Source organism: Lytechinus pictus, chromosome 17 (assembly GCF_037042905.1).
Source record: "Lytechinus pictus isolate F3 Inbred chromosome 17, Lp3.0, whole genome shotgun sequence".
Lineage (NCBI taxonomy): Eukaryota > Metazoa > Echinodermata > Echinoidea > Temnopleuroida > Toxopneustidae > Lytechinus > Lytechinus pictus.
In genome coordinates, this window is record NC_087261.1 from 29,017,233 (window position 1) to 29,036,367 (window position 19,135).

The window sequence follows — 19,135 nt, forward strand, 5'->3', positions numbered from 1 at the left end:
CTCCCTCCCTTACCCACATGACAGGTGGCTTATTAATAGGTACCACTGGGTTGCATGAAGTCCACAACCTACGTCATTCTCCGTTGCCTAGCAACCGTTTATCACACAACTCACATGCACACTCGCCCCAAACATACACGCACACACACCCTCACACACACACGTTCTCTCTCTCTCTTTCTCTTTCTTTCTTTCTCATCTCGGCCATGCACCCTAGGTCCGCGTTGCGTCCTCTTGCTCGGAATGAACAAGAAAAGGAGAAAGCAAGATAAAAAAAAGAGGGGGTAGAATGACACACACACACACACACAAACACACACACACGCATATTCAGAAAAAGCATGCGATAAATCTCTCCAGCACCCTCTCTCTCTCTCTCTCTCTCTCCCTCTATCTCTCTTTGAGCTTATGAAGTAAGCCCATCATTTAGCCGACAGATACAGGGCTATGCTCCTGTACAGCAAAGATGGAGAAAACGTTGGAGGAGGACAAAGCTCACATCTCGGTTGCTCAACCTCGAGCCTCCTCATATAAAATGCTGCCGTACCTTCCTCCTCAAAACACAACCACTTGCCGAGATATAGCTCCATATATTCCTTAAAAAACGTGACACCCAAGAATTATTTTGGCGACGACGTCCCAAGCTCACTGTCAGTGAACAGAGCTCCTAGCTAACCTCACCATTACTGCAATCCTCATCTAATTTACCCCCTCTATTTTTCTCCCCCCCTTTTTTGCTGCTTTCTTAGCTGAATCTCTTTGCATATTCACCAACTAGTGCTCCTATATACCATGGAATCTTGCCCATTCTTTACGACACCAGAGGACCTATATAGCAAGGAAAAATAGCATATAACCAAGGATGGTTTTGCATTGATTAATTTCATCAAGCGTGTATCTGATCAGTCAGGTGAGTTTCTTACTCTTTCTTCATTTGCTTTACTATTGTGACCCTATGGCGTGTATCCTTAGACTCTAAAAAGAGGTTTACACAATATTGGGTTTTCAAAAAGAATGTGCATGTTTGGTACATAAACAATGCCTAATGTTGTGTAAATCGTATGCAATATTCTGTGTAAAAATTACCCATGAAACATGCTTTCTGACCATCAATTAAACATGCATGTTCCCTTTAAGCCAGTATTGGGGAGGTTTTTACTTAACCTTTTTTTTATAGAATGTTGCCTAGAACACTGTTCTGAAAGGATTAATACCATGAACACGTTCAAGCAATTTTTGGTTGGTTACAGTACTAAACCTTTCAAAATCTGAAGAAAAAAGAAAGAAAAATAAGTGTTTTGAAAGGAAATTAATGCAGAACTATGGGTTATTAAAAGTCTTATGAATGCAGCACAAATCTAAATCATGATTCAGTGATTGGCCTCATTCAATTTTTGACATGCATTGTGTATACATTGTGTATGCATTGTGGAAGCATCATTGTGTAGCGGTTCTGACTCTCGCCTTGTATCCAGAGGGTCGTGTGTTTGAATCCCACCATGGCCTAGCGTCCTTTGGCAAGGCGTCAATCCACAATTTGCCACTCTCCACCCAGGTGTTAAATGGGTAACCGGTAGGATAAGAAAGCCTATGTACATGTAGTATGCCTAGCAATTGAGTCTTAGAACTCTTGTTGGAATGCTCCCCAGGGAGTGGAGAAGGTGCATACATTGTATGCAGGCATGCTAGGATCCGATGACCGGGGTAATGACATATCTGTAAAGTGCTTAGAGACGTCGTTCCGATGTATTAAGCGCTATATAAAAGCAGTTCATTATTATTATACAATCTAAATGTAACATTAAATCAAAGAAATTATTCTATTATTATATTTATGGAAAACAATAGTCAAAACTGACTAGTTTGCCTATTAAAAATAACAACTTAAATCTATGGATCAAGTGGTTGAACTCGATATAGGCTTGAAAAACATTTGTGAAAACTTGCTTGAATGCTACATAAATGTAAAACATGGTTCAATATGCGTGCTTAATTTAGTTGGGACATGCACTGCGCAAGTCTGAAGTTGACCTTTACTTTATACTTCGATCAAGTGGTTGGGCTCGAAATACGGGCGACAATCACCGTTGGTGGAAAATCGCTAACTTACAGTTTGCGTTTCAATTGGGACGTTCCAAGAAACTAACATCAAATTCTAAATCAAGTGAATAAAGCACTGTTCCTTTGGCTAAATGCAAATAAGAGTTGATTTTCGTTCAATGGGAGTTTAAGTTTTCTAGCAACACTCCATCAAGCTTATTTCTAGACTTATACTTGATTCGCAATTTAAAGATATAATACAAGTTGTGGTAACGATCTCAAAATTAGTTCGAACAGAATCTGATTGAATTACTACCAAAGTGTTTGTATGTATAAATAAGAAACATGTGCCGACTGACTCTGGAAGAAAATGCATAATTGCTGCTAAATGAGAAAAATAAGCACAGAATTCCATCAAATGTCGGGTATTTTTCAAAGCAATATTAATACACTGTCCCACAAATGCTCTTCTGCGTTAGTGATCATCAGAATTATCAATTTCGAGCTAAGATTTCCTGATTTAACAAAGATAAGTTTACATTAATGTACCAGATGTAGATGTATGATAATATTTTGACAGTTAGCCTTGATTTAAAATACTTTCTCATGAAATAATCATTTGTTGCAACTACTGTCTTTTACCTTTACTGCAAGTTTCTTGCAACTCCCCATATGTGAATATGGCTATCGTTTGAATCATGGATCCTACCACAAATGTATATGTACACTAAAAGGTGGCATGGAATGGTATGGTAAATAGGAGCTCTCTTCAGTTCAGTCTGACGTCCAGGGCACACGAAGGAAAAAACTTCCACCAAACAAACCAATGTTCTGTTAGACACCATTCTCATTACGCTTTCTAAAACTAGTTTACTGGAAACCGGTTCAGGAAACCAGTTTGGAAAATCACTTTGCTAGCTTTCTTACTTGATAACATGAAAGTGGTTTTCAAAATCACTTCACGTAAAGCGATCTTGTTGCTATGGGAACGCTCTCAGCGGGGTGACATGTTTTGCGCGTAGGCATTCTACACACAGTGTGTTGGAGAGCGCGCTCAAAATGTGCGAAGATCGTGTCCTCACTTATGCTAAATCCAGTTTAACGAGGCAAGCAATCTTGAAAACTACATCACAAGGTGATATTCTGAACCGGTTTGGAAGATCGCCTTGACTGTTCTCATTACACATTAAACTAGTTTCCAGTAAACTAGTTTTAAGAAGGTTGTGAGAACGGTGTCTTATTGAAAATGACAGAATAGCTTAGATCTGTCTGGGATTCATCTTCATCAGCATGACAGCAATATAATGGTGACAAACAAGAAATCTAGGGCCCATTTCATTAAGATCTGTTATAACAAATGAACAGTGTATATAGTACATCATAGCACTATCAGCCAATCAGATTGAAGGATTTCAGTAGCTTTAAACTTATTGCAATTTTTTTGTTATAACAAGTTTCATGAAACAGACCCCCAATTCTTATTGGCAAAAATGAGGAATGCATCATTTTCCCCTAAGTCATGTCTAGAAGTAACTACCTGTATCACTCTATGAAATATAATTTCAGAACTTAAAATCTAATGATTAATAAAACATGGTTTAGGAAATGCATTTCATCATAGCTTGATTTATTAAACAGAAATAGAGGAGCATGTCTTATAAGGTACTTTGTCAAAAGGTTTTGCACGGGAATCCCACAAGTGGCCTTTCATTACCAATTCTCACACTTCATCGTACACAAAGCAATGGGGAATGCTGGAAAGCTGCTATGAAAAGGTGCATAGGGCCTTTATAAGATGTGGCACAGACTTTGGACAAGTTACATAAGACACTTCGTCGGCAGTCATCCGAACCACCGGATCACCGTATCACACATACGACAGTGGAAACCCATTTCTAGAGAAAATTGACTTCAAAGTGTACTATAATTTCCACACTTTGTTCCCCAGCCTTACAGCATAATCATTGATAGAAAATATACATGGTTGGCAAGGCTAAGACTATTCGGTGGATTCACAATACGGTGCTCCACCTATCAGTTGCAGTGGACAGGTCGAAATTCTCAATGCTTCATGGGAAAATGTCGACATCTGCTGAGCGCGCTAGTGCATTATGCTGTATAACAGACGCGGCCCGATTGGCCGATTTGCATAGAATTATGCTGTTTACGAGGGTCTAGGAGGTGGAAGAGAATTGGCCTGTCTGCTGCCAACCGATAGATGGCGCACCGTATTGTGAGTCCACCAAATTGCTTGACATTGGTAGCTTTCTTTTTACACCAAACCAAGAATCATAGAAAACATCACAAAAGAGCTACATGCTTGTAATTTTGGTTTGAGCGATTTAGATTTTCCCTGTACAAAAACACCATAGGGGATACAACAACCGTGACCGCTAGTACGCTGCGCAAAATCAGTCAGAATATTGTATCACTATTTCATGTGCAAAGTCAATGCAGTGTCGATACAGCGGCTTGCTGACCACGCATTTACAAATTAAGAGTGCACAGTTGTTGTTTGCTTTGCTACAGTACACGTTTCCAATGGGATTCGCGCATTTTATTGATAATTTGTCTGGCATCACCTTAAATATCCTCATGCATAGATTGATTTTTTTGTCCAAAATTGGGACTTAATTTTGCTATGGCTCCCAAGCAAGTTAACCGAAAAGAATTCATCCAAAAACGAAAAGAATTCATCCACGATTGAACGCAGAGGATTTGTTTACTCCGATTCTTGTAAGTCACTTTTGTCTTATTTTCACTTAAGTTCAGCCTATTGGGGCCAGGCTGCTTTATTCTCAGTCTACATCTCCTGAAGATGAATACACTTCTGTTGAAGATCTTATTTGAAGCAAAACAATGAATCGATAAATCATATGCTAACAGAAAGCTAAGAAAGTACAGAATAGGTCCAATGCTAATTCCTTGTATTTTCACAGCTTACCGGCTGAGAATTTGCTTAGAAACCGTCAAATTGTGATCATTAAGAAAAGGGCTTCATTACGCTACTTCCCGGCCAGGCTTAGATACATGTATGTTGCCATATTATGTGGACAAAAAGATTACACACACTTGTACATAGAAATTTTCAATTATTTTCTTCTTTTCACTTAAGTTCAGCCTATTGGGGCCAGGCTGCTTTATTCTCAGTCTACATCTACTGAAGATGAATACACTTCTGTTGAAGATCTTATTTAAAGCAAAACAATGAATCGATAAATCATATGCTAACAGAAAGCTAAGAAAGTACAGAATAGGTCCAATGCTAGTTCCTTGTATTTTCACAGCTTACCGGCTGAGAATTTGCTTAGAAACCGTCAAATTGTGATCATTAAGAAAAGGGCTTCATTACGCTACTTCCCGGCCAGGCTTAGATACATGTATGTTGCCATATTATGTGGACAAAAAGATTACATGCACTTGTACATAGACATTTTCATTTATTTTCTTATTTTCTAGATGAAAAAAAAATCAATTTTTAGAAATATAATGATTAATAATCATTATATAATTCAGTGACAAAAATATGAAGCTTTAATTACATTTTGTGGATTATTTGTTTCCATAGTATTTGGCTGTGAATGCTACACAGGGCAACGTTTTTATGTATGATGTAGATCCAGATAGTGAAAGCTGTGTCAAATAAAACAGCAAATAACAACCTGACTAACATAATTTCTTGAGACAGATATCATCAACTTAAGCAGGATAAACTTTTAATGTCATTTTTCTGTGTGAATTGTCACAATTATGAATTCATAATGATTGTGAAAACAACTTTTTTTCATGTAAACACTTGTAATCTCTACTCTTATCTAATCTCTTTTATCTCGACATAAGGAACATCATAAACTTACTAGATGTTCACGAGCAAAATTAAGTCCATTTAAATATGAACATGCATGTTTATTGATGTTCTCTGCTAAGCTATCCATTGATGTACAGTAGTTTTTGCTTCAGATACAGTATGGTAAAAATAGATGCATAATTATGTTTCAATCCAAGGACATGACTTCAAATTACAATATTGCTTTTCGAGCAATAACCTTGAAAATAATACCGTAATAATGATGATGATAATAATATGATAATAATAATAATAAAAATAATAGCAATAATAATAATAATAATTTGGAGCGTTGTGGCCCAGTGGATTAGTTTCCGGACTTTAAAACAGAGGGTCATGGGTTCGAATCCCAGCCATGGCATAATTTCCTTCAGCAAGAAACTGATCCACAATGTGCTGCACTCAACCCAGGTGAGGTAAATGGGTACCGGTAGGAGGTAATTCCTCAAGAAGCTGTGTGCGCTGTGAACGCCTAGCTTAGCCGGGTACTATAGGAGCGCCTTGAGCACCTAACAAGGTGGATATGTGCGCAATATGTATACCCTTTATTATCATAATAATAATAATAATAATAATAATAATCAAACAAATAAGAAATAATAATAAGACTAATGAATCAAATTTACCCAGGGTAACCACTTTAATATTAGCTGTTCTCTCAGTCAGCCAGTATAACTAATATGTTATCACTCTCCATTCTCAAAAGTCGAGCGTTAGACAAGAAAGCAAAAGGTCAACTTTTCAAGTGCTTGGATCGAAATCACGACCTTCCCCTTCATGAGGTGGGCGCGAAACAACTGAGCACAATGCATGTTACTCACAGGTGATAAACATATATGTGTGGATGTCTTGTGCGTGGTACAGATATAGCTCATTGGTCTCAATCTTGTAGATCTAAGGATTACACTGTAAAGCCACGAACACAAAACAAAAAACTCACAACAAGAAAGTCCAAGAAGTTTTAAAAACAAAGTTGCGGTACCTGCAATCTTGAACATCACCCTCTGTAGTTTGTTTTGGGCCAGACCAAACATGTGACGATCTGACCTTAGGGTGACCTGAAGAGGCATTTCGGGCCCCTGACAGGGTTGCGCCAGACAAAACTCTTGTTGAAAGTTCAACCAGATTCACCGCTAATTGCATTACATGGGTAATCACTGCATTGCAGTCAGCAAGACAGAGTGGTATCTTTGCAGACAGCGCCCTCTACGTTCAAATTTTTATAAAATCTGAACTATGGATATGAGCGCTAGGTCCATGATATGAGGGATCCATGGATATCATGTCCCTCATAACTTAAGGCATGGTTATGCAAGTGAGATAGTCATTTGGCACAACAGATGAAACTGAACTATTCTTGAAGGGTACACATATATGTATATATTGTGGAGCCTGTCAGGCAAATATTTGCGATGAATTCAAATTAAACACAAAATGAGATTGATCTCAAACTCTATTAAGAAGAGATAGGAATTGAATTCAATCTATCTAAATCTGAGTATGACATTGAATCTATTGTGACTCTTAGAAAAATGGGGGCCAGGTTTCATGAATACAATATTTGAAATGGTTACATTACAAGTGTTCTTTCTTGATAATTCCTTACATATGGCAGGTTCGTAAGACATAATGGAATCATTTTATGAAGATTTTAGCACTGATATTGTTCATTTCGAGGGTTACCAATGTAACGGTTTGGGAATAACACCTTTTCAATGTTTCAGTTACACTGCAAAATGGTGGTGTTGAGAACGATATCAGTTGGTGCTGTGAGACTGATAGCACCATACCCTTAAGTGTTCAAATGCACAATGGAATTTGAACTAAACACCGACACCAACATTGACACTAAAGACAAACTTTAATTCCAAGCATGGCATATGCATTCTAAACAGTCTACTGTGGCCAGTATTCTGAAATCTAATTCAATCTAAATTTTAAAAAATACTATGGTATCATTGCCGTTAAGGCAACTTCCACACCTGAATGTTTGACGATGATTGGATGGTTTGTTACCAGCCATAATGGTATCATGTCTTATTTGTGTATATATTTGATTGCATTAAAGGTCAAGTCCACCCCAACAAAAAGTCGATTTGAATAAAAAGAGAAAAATCCAACAAGCATAACACTGAAAATTTCATCAAAATTGGATGTAAAATAAGAAAGTTATGACATTTTAAAGTTTCTCTTAATTTCACAAAACAGTTATATGCACATCCTGGCTAGTGTGCAAATGAGGGAACTGATGACATCACTCACTCACTATTTCTTTTGTATTTTATTATATGAAATATTCTAATATTCTCCTCATTGTCAAGTGATACAATGATTAATTCCTCCCTGAACATGTAGAATTAGCATAGTTTAATATAAAAAATGAAATATTGTATAATTCAAACAATAAAAAACAAAAAGAAATAGTGAGTGATTGACATCATCGACTGACTCACCTAGTTGTGCATATCACTGTTTTGTGAAAACACGCGAAACTTTAAAATGTCATAACTTTCTTATTTTACACCTGATTTTGATAAAATTTTCAGCAATATGCAAGTTTGATTTTTCTCTATTTATTCAAGTCAACATTTTCTTGGGGTGGACTTGACCTTTAAAAAAAAAATGAAGAGAATTGGAAAAAAATTCCTTTCTGAAACTGACCAGAGGTCTAAAGTAATGGTTGAACTATAAACTGCAAAAAAAATTAACAAACTTGAATATTGCAGGCTCACTCAAATCAATCGTACCTTCGAGAAGGGCAACTAAAACAATTATTTGGATTTAAAGCATGTGGAAACACCATTGTAGAACACAAGAAATCTTCAAAGCAAACTAAATCTTGACATTTCCATCTGCTTATTATTTTAACACAGGTTAAAACCAATTCAAGGTCTAATGATCTAAATTGGACTTCAAAATATGTGCCTATAAATTAATAAACTAAAAACTTTAATACATACTTCTCTGACCTACAAATAAGGCTATCCCTGACACTTCAGCAATGCATCGGAAAACAAACTGTATCACTGAGGTATGAATATTTCCCCTTTCAAAGTAGGTTCTCTATTGCCTAATCTACAAACCATTCCTTTCGTACCCGACAAAAACTATCAAAGACAAGCGGTCAGTCGGGGTCATCTGTGTTGGCCATCAGTCTATGTGGTCAGTTTGCTAATTGTTTGGACATACACACTGATTAGTATTATAGCCCATTGCATATGGTCCAGTCACTTCCATAAAAAGAGACAATTAATATCAATTGGTTCGACTATTGGCCTGAGTTAGGTCGGGGGGGGGGGACCTTTTTATGAAAATTCTTGTCACAAAATTCTGTATAAGATATTAACGAAATGTTTACTTCCAATACAATAAAACATCAACTCTAGTACTAGAAATATATTTTCATACTGCAAGCAATTTCCATGAATTTTAAAAAATTCAAATCATCATTTTAATTTTAATAATAGAAAAAAAATGCTCTGGAACAAAACATATTCATAATAATTTGACTTTCACCCCGTCTTCCCTTCAAGCAATCAGAATTACCTGTAATTGTTTCGATGCTTTTATTACATATTTTTCAATTGACAAAAGTGTTCTTTTATTTTTTCCCACGCACACTTGGTTTCACAGCAAACTCACAGCTCAGTCCATGTAACATCAAAGTCTGGAATCGCAGACTATGAAATGTACTAATAGGCATGTGGCTGGTGAATCGGACTGCCTGTTAGCAGATTAGTTAAATTTGTTTTTGTGTTGTCCGCGATGATAGCCAATGAAGTGTAATTGGACAGGGCATGTGAGACACACAATGGACAATTAGTAAGGACAGACTAGTTGAGCAACTCAAACTGCATACCCGGCTACTTTGGACCAATCATACCCAACGGCAAGTCAAACACATTAACATATTTCTACTGACGCACTGGACGGCCGGCCATTTGGCGATCTACATGTACATACACCGTACTCTCCTGAATTATTTCTAACCAAGTAAATGGGTTCTTTGATATTCAAAGCTACTGATGCAGATCAAGAATTTTCAACGGTCATGTCGCATGTAACTTATTTCGGGTAGGTTAATTTGTTAACAGGACGATTTTTCTTCGGAAGTTTATACACCAAAGCAAATTACCTGTAACTATAATACAAGTAGTTCTTGAGAGGTCAGGCAATACTTTGGAAGTAGGCAGTATGAGATATTGCCACATGTGAAAATTTCAGTGGATACTTGGGGCTCAAGCTTTATCAAGACATGTTTGCAAAGCAGAGGAAGAGAGTAGATGCAAAATCATTAATATCAAAGAATATCAAGAGATACATATGACTAAAAATATTTTGTAAAAAACAAACCATATATAAAGTATTTGGATGAGTAAAACAATTTGATTAAGAATAATTGATAGACACATATCTATTTATGTCTGCAAAAATGTTAACATTTGTTTTAAACTGTGTAGAATGAGAAACAAAAAGCAGACACATGTATTTTCATCTTCATTAGATGTAGATTTATAATCATGCAGAATGGACCTAAAAGACTGGAAAGAGTGTAACTAATAAGTTTCCAAATGAGATGAAAAAGTGAAGGAAAAAAAACAGCAGCAATAATGGCAAGGGGAAAAGTAGTATTGAAATAGTATCTGTTACAGAAATACATGTAATAGCATCATAATGAATAAGGAATAATAAAAATTAAGCTTTAAGAAAGCAAGATTAGAAAACAATAACTCACGCTGAAATGGAGACAATAGGCAGCAGTGAAGATAAAAATAGAAGATGCAGCAATATAAGGAAAATTTATGACTTCCGCACATGAAGTTAAATATATCCATAGTAATGACAATGACGAGTGGTAATGATGTATTTCACTACAAATAGGAAATTAATTGAGATAACTGTCCATTCTTACCAACAGTATAAATATACACATTAAATACGATGTTTAAAATTTTATACAATGCTGCTTTCTATATGAACCTAACAATAGTTTTTTTAATAGTTTAAGCAACCATGCTTAATTTATTGAGAATTAAACATTAAAAAAATAAATTTTGTTGTTTAAGATTTTAAACATTTGTTTACACCATTTCAACAACTACTGAAAGGTTCATTTAGTATACAGTGTTGTATAAAAAAATTTAAACTGCGTTTTTAGTGTTTAAAATAGAAGCAGCAGTATATGAATGTGAGAGTGCACAACAAAATTTGTGATGTTGATTGGTGTATGTACATAGCGGAACACACCAGACTTTGTACTCTGGTGTTAACTTTTCAGTGTCAGTTCAACACACATGGGTATCATTACTACAACACCTTTGGTTGTAATAGAACTCTTACACTCTTGGTGTCATGTTCAATCTCGAGGGTGTAATTCAACACCTCAGGGTGTGATCCAATATATGGACACCAGCTTGTTTCATTTTTAACACCCAATTGTGGACAAATTCATATATTCATTGTGAGTAGATGTAGAATGATATAGCAACATATAGTGTTGTTATCATTGGTGCTTACCCGAGGTGCTAAAATTGCAACCTACAGATTGAACATAATCTCATAGAATGTTAAAGTAACAGTCAAAGGTGTTGTAATCACACCAAGGGTGTTAAAATAACACTGTAAATAAAACACCAGTTTAGAATGACTAATGTGGTACTAATGTACACTGGTTAACACAAATTTTGGTAAGAAGGAAGTGTAAATAGAAGAGCAGCAGATTTATCTTAGGTAGACGTAGAATGAGAATGAGTAGAGCAGCAAAGGTTAGAATATTTAGTTTTGTTCATCAAACCCCATCCAATCCGAAACCCCCTTCCACTTCAAGAGAATCGGTGAAAAAGGAAAAGTAGCCAAAGAGGGGTAAAAACACCAATTCAAGAAGTGAACGATTACTATATCAATCTTAAGTAGATGTAGAATTAGTTAAAGGGTTACTATTTAAGGTTCATAATGCCTTAAGAGTGAAACGCAATTAAGATTCACTAAATTCAAAGAAAGATCGATGTGATAACAAAAGCAAAAACTTTTAAGAACAAAGAAGAGGTAAATGAAATAAACAAAAAAGGACCCCCAACCCCCCCCCCCCAAAAAAAGGAGGGAAATAACGAAAACAATTTGGCTTCTTAACTCCAGTCCTCCATTGAATTGTTCTTTACTTTATGGGCAATTTTTACAAAACACTCCCATAAAAAGAATTGTATAACGATTAGCAATTACTCTGGTAAGAAGAGGAAAAAAGGAGAGAGAAAAAAAAACAGAGGGAATCTACACAAGATGAACATTCCAGAGTGGGCTAAGGCCTGGTGTCCTCATGAGGGGAAGTCCCTGCCATTAAAGGGCAACAGAACCTTCAGACATATTAAAGGCACACCCATTGATGAACCAAACTAAATATGTGATGAATGGAATTGCACAAAAAGAAGTGACATCTTATCTTATCTACTTAAAGACATAAAAGGCTACAAGAGCATGATATATATCACATGTGAGTTTATGACTGTAGAATGCTAATCAGTCAGCAGTTATGAGATATAAGCTGTATTACTTTGTTTCACAGGTGTATAAATGGATATGGCATTACATGTATGACTTTAGTAACACAATGCAAGCTATATTATATACATAAGCTATTGTACATACAAGCAAAGAGCAGTGAAGGGTCAAGGATATTTCTTTATTTTTATTTTTTGTAGTGGTGAAATGTTCCAAAATGGATTTTCAAAAATAGATGCAAAGAACGATTGCATGTCATGCTTTCTAAATCGCACCAACCCCCTCCCCCTAACCCCAAAACACATAAAATAGTAATAATAACAATAATAATAATATAGATGTGTGGAGTGCAGAGACTATCCACTAAACTTTATATTCTACTGCTTCATGGATGCACTTAAAAAGCCTAGTTCAATGAGAAACTATCTGGGTCGCGTAACGCAAAGGTTAGCGATTATTTGTACAGTTGATTTTCAAGATCAATTGTGCATTGTCAATGCAATCAATCGTCAAAAACAGTTGTACGATGATTGTTGAAAGAATAAATGTAGACCAATAATTGAAACATGGAGAAAAATCGTCTTCTTCTGTTTATGGAAGGGTTTTTTCACATTTCAAGCAAAAAAGAAAACAACAAATAGGCCCATAGCTACAAAATGGGAAGCAAGCCAATGGCATTACTGTTAAGTACAAAATACTAACAGAATCAGTGAAAACTTCATTCTGGAATATTATTCTGAATACGATGGTAGAAGGCCTAGAGAGGCTACCTGTGGGAAAGTATGGCAAAGAACTCCTTCCATCTTGTTCTCTGTTTCACCTCTTTCACCTCGAAGAGTAAATATCATTTTCCAAATCATATCACAAGACTTTAATCAAAGAAAACTACCTGATGGAGCTGATGTAGTCTTAGACCACTAACATTTTCTCAAACGAGTGGCATCGATTTGCTTGAAAAGGGAGAGATTTCATGCCAATAATGAGAAAAGAGATACATATCAATTGATATAAGGCTTTACCAGTGTAAAATCCCTTCAAATGTTTTTGTGACATGGATTTACTTCACGCTAAACTCGCAATCATGGCAGAGGTGATTATTCATAGGGTCTGAGAAGGCAGACTATTCTATTGCATTGCCTCTAATACAGGCCTGCTTCCACATTCCAGTCATTCCAGGCATACTCGGCATGCCACGCAGGGGATCCTGTAGCAGTGCCGTGGATGCAAGTATGCGTGATTGTGTAGCCGGCCAGATATAAATATAGGCATGGAGAGCGGGCGGCTCACGCTGGCCAGTGCTGGTAGAGCAGTGGCAAGCGAATGATGAGGAGCTATGACACCGATGATGTTCCCCGAGAAAAGACGACACCCCCCCCCCTCTCCCTCTCTCTCGCACTACAAAGCACTTTATACTCTTTCCATTTGCTGGGACATTTGCTTGAACACATGTTGACTTTCTATTTCCACGATTGCTTTGTTTTGTCATCTTAAATTTTTGTCTGTTTTGTTCGTTCCATTTACATGCTGTCAATTAAATTTCTCTGAATTAATCCACGTATTCTATTGTACTTGTGCCAAAGTTTCTTTTTGTTGCATTCACAATCCTGTTTAAAGAATGCCACTTTATTACTGCTATACATACTTTGATCAATTATGATTATCATCATTATCATTTTAATAGTTTGTATCATTTTAATTACTGCTATCATTTTAATCATTATTAGTATCATCATTTCCTGTTCTATCATGTCTATCATTAGCATCATTATCATCTTCAGTAACACTATTATCATCATCATTGACATATCAACATCACTTTCAATACACTATTACATTAACATAATTATTCACCCAAAATGATGATAATCTCTCTCTCTCTCTCTGTTATGTATGTCTTTGAAGTTTCTATATTCTTGTATTATTTTATGGAATTGAGAATATAAATAGAATCGTGATAAAATGATAAAGAAATTGTTCTATTAATCAAGGAAAATTTATAGAAAGAGCAAAAATTATATTTAAAAAATGAGATTCCATACCTCTTGTACACACAAGCTAGATATGTGTCTGTACATATTAAGCGTGTATGCAAAGCTATGTACATGTAAGTTAGCTGAATCTAATATAGTTATAGTGTAATGAGGGAGAGAAAAGAAATATGATAGCAGATATTAGAAATAAACAAAGCTGTGTCTTGTTTCATCACTGCGAAGAGGACCAGACCTGGGCATGCGAGTTCATCTCAACTTGCCCAAGCGAGGGTGCTATAACTTCTCTCGTGACAATCAACCAGTAGATTCCAATCCTACTCCAACCAAGGAGGCACAACTGCCCCCATGCCTTTTACACTGGTTATAAAAATGAGATGAGTTTCCATTAGCCCAATTTGAACATGCAGCTCTACTTGAGAAAAATCAGAGTTTTGAAAACCTGGGCACTGTCGCATGAAAGTTACTATTACTCTGCCATCGAATGGTGACTTTCACAGTCCTTTAATATGATTGGCCAATGAGCATGGTTACCATGACAGTTACCATTGGATGGCAGAGTTACAATAATAGTATCTTTTATGCAATGGGGCCCATATTGGTGTTCGTAAAGTAGAATAAGACTGGAACATGTTTTAAGGTGTTCGGTCAGCTATATAGCAATATACCTTTCAGAGCAAGAAAGTCATATGTTACTTGGGAAGAGCTACATTACCCCCCCCCCCCTTGCCCATGGTCGCAGTACAATTTTCTCTTGAGCAATGAATGGGGCAAACTAATATGGGCAATCAAATCCAGGCAAATAAGGACAGGCAGATAAGGTGAGAAAAACTTTCTTTATTCCGCAATCATGAAAATTTATCTGTTGGTTGGTAGCCTTTCGCTTGCGAGGCTGCAAGCTTCTTCGTCAGACCTTTTGCCAAAACAATGGGTTAATATTCATGATTGTGGAATAAAGAACGTTTCCTCATGTCCACACACCAAACAGATGAATCGTTTCAGTGAGGCTGGTGAGGACATGCCAATGTCCCAATTAGAGCTTTCAATCATTATCAATAACAAAGAGATATACTTTTGCTTGTCTCAAAGTTATAATCAGAAGATTATTTTATTGTTTCCATGGGATCAAACTGAATGCTACGATTCTATGGCTCATGAGAACGGGTCATCCAGCTTCTGTGAAAGAATATGTACAATTTGTAACTAGCTGTAAGAGGACACTTTTCCAGAAAATGGAGAATAAGACTGACAGAGATGATACCGACTTGGATACATGATACTCGGTAGGAATTTAGGACAGGGAATCGGGGCCAAGTCAACCAACGGCAGGCGTATTCGCACCCATCTGACTGTAAAAAACTTGTAAATTCAGTGGATTCACAATACGGTGCAGCGGACAGGCCAAAATTTGCAATGCCTCATGCATGCGGTTATGTGCTGGCCGACGCGGTCCGGCCGGCTCGTTTACAATTATGCTGTTAACCAGGGTCCAGGAGGTGAGAGAGAATCATAGACCTTTTTTGATGAATTCCACCTCAGCTTTTGCAGTAAGGATTCTTAATTTTTTAAGCATCACGGTCGTTACAATACACTAGCACTGTGCGCAGCCCGTGCCTGCGCGTGATGTCGACCCCGTAGTGAGAAATTGGTCTGTCCGCTTCAACAGATAGATGGCGCACCATATTGTGAATCCACCGAATTACATGCACTTGTTCAGTCCTTACAATGCCCTATCGTTCATTTATTGCATTCACACCCCCTGAATCAGACAAGTTGCGAGCTAGCATCAAGACACTCACTTTATACATATATGTAGGAAGTGAATCTTATTTGCTTAAAGCTAAATTACAGTAGTTGCAGTAAAACACTAATTTTGTGAGAAAGTCTGTAAAACCAAGGTTAAGTATGACTAGATCTGGTACAGTTACATAAACTGAACTTTGTGAAATCATAAAATCTAAGCTGAAATACGATCACACTGAAGATCGCCAACACAGATAGGCACACGTGGGACAGTGTATTATTATTGCTGGAATAAAGACCCTACGGAAGTGACCGAAACCGCGCTTATTTTGCTTATTTCTCAGCAATTACACAATTTCTTCCAGAATCCTTTGGCACATATTTTTTATTCATACAAACAGACACTTGGGTGGTCATTATATTAGATTCTGTAAAAAGTCATTTTGAGATCGTTACCAGAACTGGAATTTACCTTTAAGATTAGATTTTATTTTCATTCTGCAAAATTCCTGAACAATGGAGGAATACTGATAAATGTCAGAAAGTTTTATATAATATTAATAATAATGATGATAATGGTGGTAATAATGATGATGGTGATAATAATAATAATGATGATAATAATAATAACAATAATGATAATAACAAAAACAATAATACTATCATAATAATGATAACATTTGCTTACATAGCCCTCTTTATCACAAATCTCTAGGCGCTCCAATATAAAAGCAGCATAATAACCCTGACTTGATTCAGCCATGCTACTGTTATCCGTGGTCAGCGTTTAAAGGAATAAATACTGCCCTCACCTAGGTTTGAGTGGAGCACAAAGCGGACCAATTTCTTGCTAGGAAGGATATTACACCATGGCTGGGATTCAAACCCACGACCCTCTATCTAAAAAAAAATGGAGACTTATCCACTGGGCCACAATGCTCTACAGAGAAGGCCTTCTAATGTAATCAATGATATTGAAAATAATCTGCTTTCATACCGGCAAAATACTAGATAATTTTCAGGATGAGGTGGGTGTCAAAGTAGCTACTGCAGGACCCTTTTTCACATCACAGATAAAGCAATAAGGTTGAACATGCTATTTCTATCGCAAAACAGGGAAAACCTCTTTCAGCCCATCATTTGGACTCCATAATTTCAAAACATTTAGAAGCATCCACTGACCACTACTGTTTTGTAATATTGGAATTTTAGATGACACTTCACATTAATATAATTCACATTACTGCCACCTTTACCATAGTGAAAGACCGGGCTTGAAAGTTATTTCCTAATTACTGCTCCATATATGATAAACTTCTTCATTTTTTTCTTAACTCTGTCTTATGCACCACCCACCCACCCCCCCCCAAAAAAAAGACTTTGTCAAAAGAAAACATATACATACAGGTATAAGAAATACAATTTTCTGAAAACTTTTTAAACTGTACCATTACTAATTACACAGTTTTGACAAAGAAACTTTCACATTTCTTTCTACTTTTAAAAAATGTCTTTATCCAGCTCCAACCATACCCCCTCCCCAACCATCTATTTTGTCTGGTGGAATAAAAAAGAAGAACTGATGCCCAACTTGTCCTTTCATTGACCTATCTGTGAGCACAGAGCATTTCTTTATACATTTGCATTCCTGAATTTCAGGGTTCCCGTCTCTCTTGTATAATTATAGGCTTGGTTCAAGTACAGGTGAAGTTCAGATCGCAAATTAGGAACGGGAGGCCGACTGGAGAAGGACGGGGCGCTAACACAGTATAACCTCGAAGACTGTATGAAATATGCCACTTATCTGGGAGTTCTCTTGCTCTGGGTACTTCTTTTCTACACTATAAAAACTGTGGTGTTAAAACTGACACCACTTGGTGTTAATAGAGGACCACACCGTGAGGTGTTAAAATTACACCCTAGAGATTGAACATAACACCAATGAGTGTAAATGTAACTATAGGTGTTAAACTAACACTGTCAATTTAACACCGGTGTAAAATGACTGGTGTGGTCCTCTATATACACCGGTTAATACCACAGTTTTTGCTGTGTATACATTTCAAGCTTTGTAAATACCTAATGGGTGTTTCAAAAAGCCGTTTCTAAGTTAAAAGCGACTTTACGAATGACTGGTTATCTTTTATTGGGGTAAATGATACGCACAAGATTTTCAATGGTGTTGATTGAGTTCCTAAGAAAGGATCACCAGTCGTATATAAAGTCACTCCTAAGTTATGAACATCTTTATGAAACACCCACCAGGGGTGTGAGAGATTGCAAAAGAACATAGCTGAAATTGAAAATTTTCCTATACTTTTGTACAAAGTACAGAGAAAGCTGAAAATATGAAGAAAAAAAATAGCTGAAATCAGCTGAAAAGCTGAACTGAAAGATTGGTCAAAAATTTATTGAAGTACAGCAGGACTTCTAAAGATGTGGCAAAAGCTTTTGGTGATGTGCCAAATGACAAAGTATAATCTTGGGCTTTGGAATGACAGGATAAGATGATCTCTCCCCTTGTGAAGCAAGTGAACCTCAGTGCCATGCGTCTTTTGCACTCTAGAAGTCCACAAGCATCTTTTCTTTGCTAATATTCATATTCATTGTAAAGACAAAATGATGAGGAATAAACTGCTATGGGAGACACCTCGATGAATTTTGCAGCGGGACCCCTGCTACAAGATGCTGGACAAGCGTTTTTTCATTGCTAATATTCGTATTCATTGCACAGACACAATGATGGGAAATGAACGAAAACGGCTATGGGAGACGCTGAGTAACTTTGCAGTGAGATGCCAGCCGAAAGACGTGAAACAGACTTTAGGAAAGATAACTAGGAGGAGTGGGTGCTTGAGACAAAATACAAGGAAAAAAAATCAGTGGCCCACTGGAAGTTAAATTCAAAACCCTTCATGACTGTCGCAATGACTACAAAGAATGCCTTTACAGCTTCCTCTTCGCCCCCATTTTTCAAAGAACTTAAAGGTTATTAGAAGAATTTTCAAAGAAAAATGAAAAT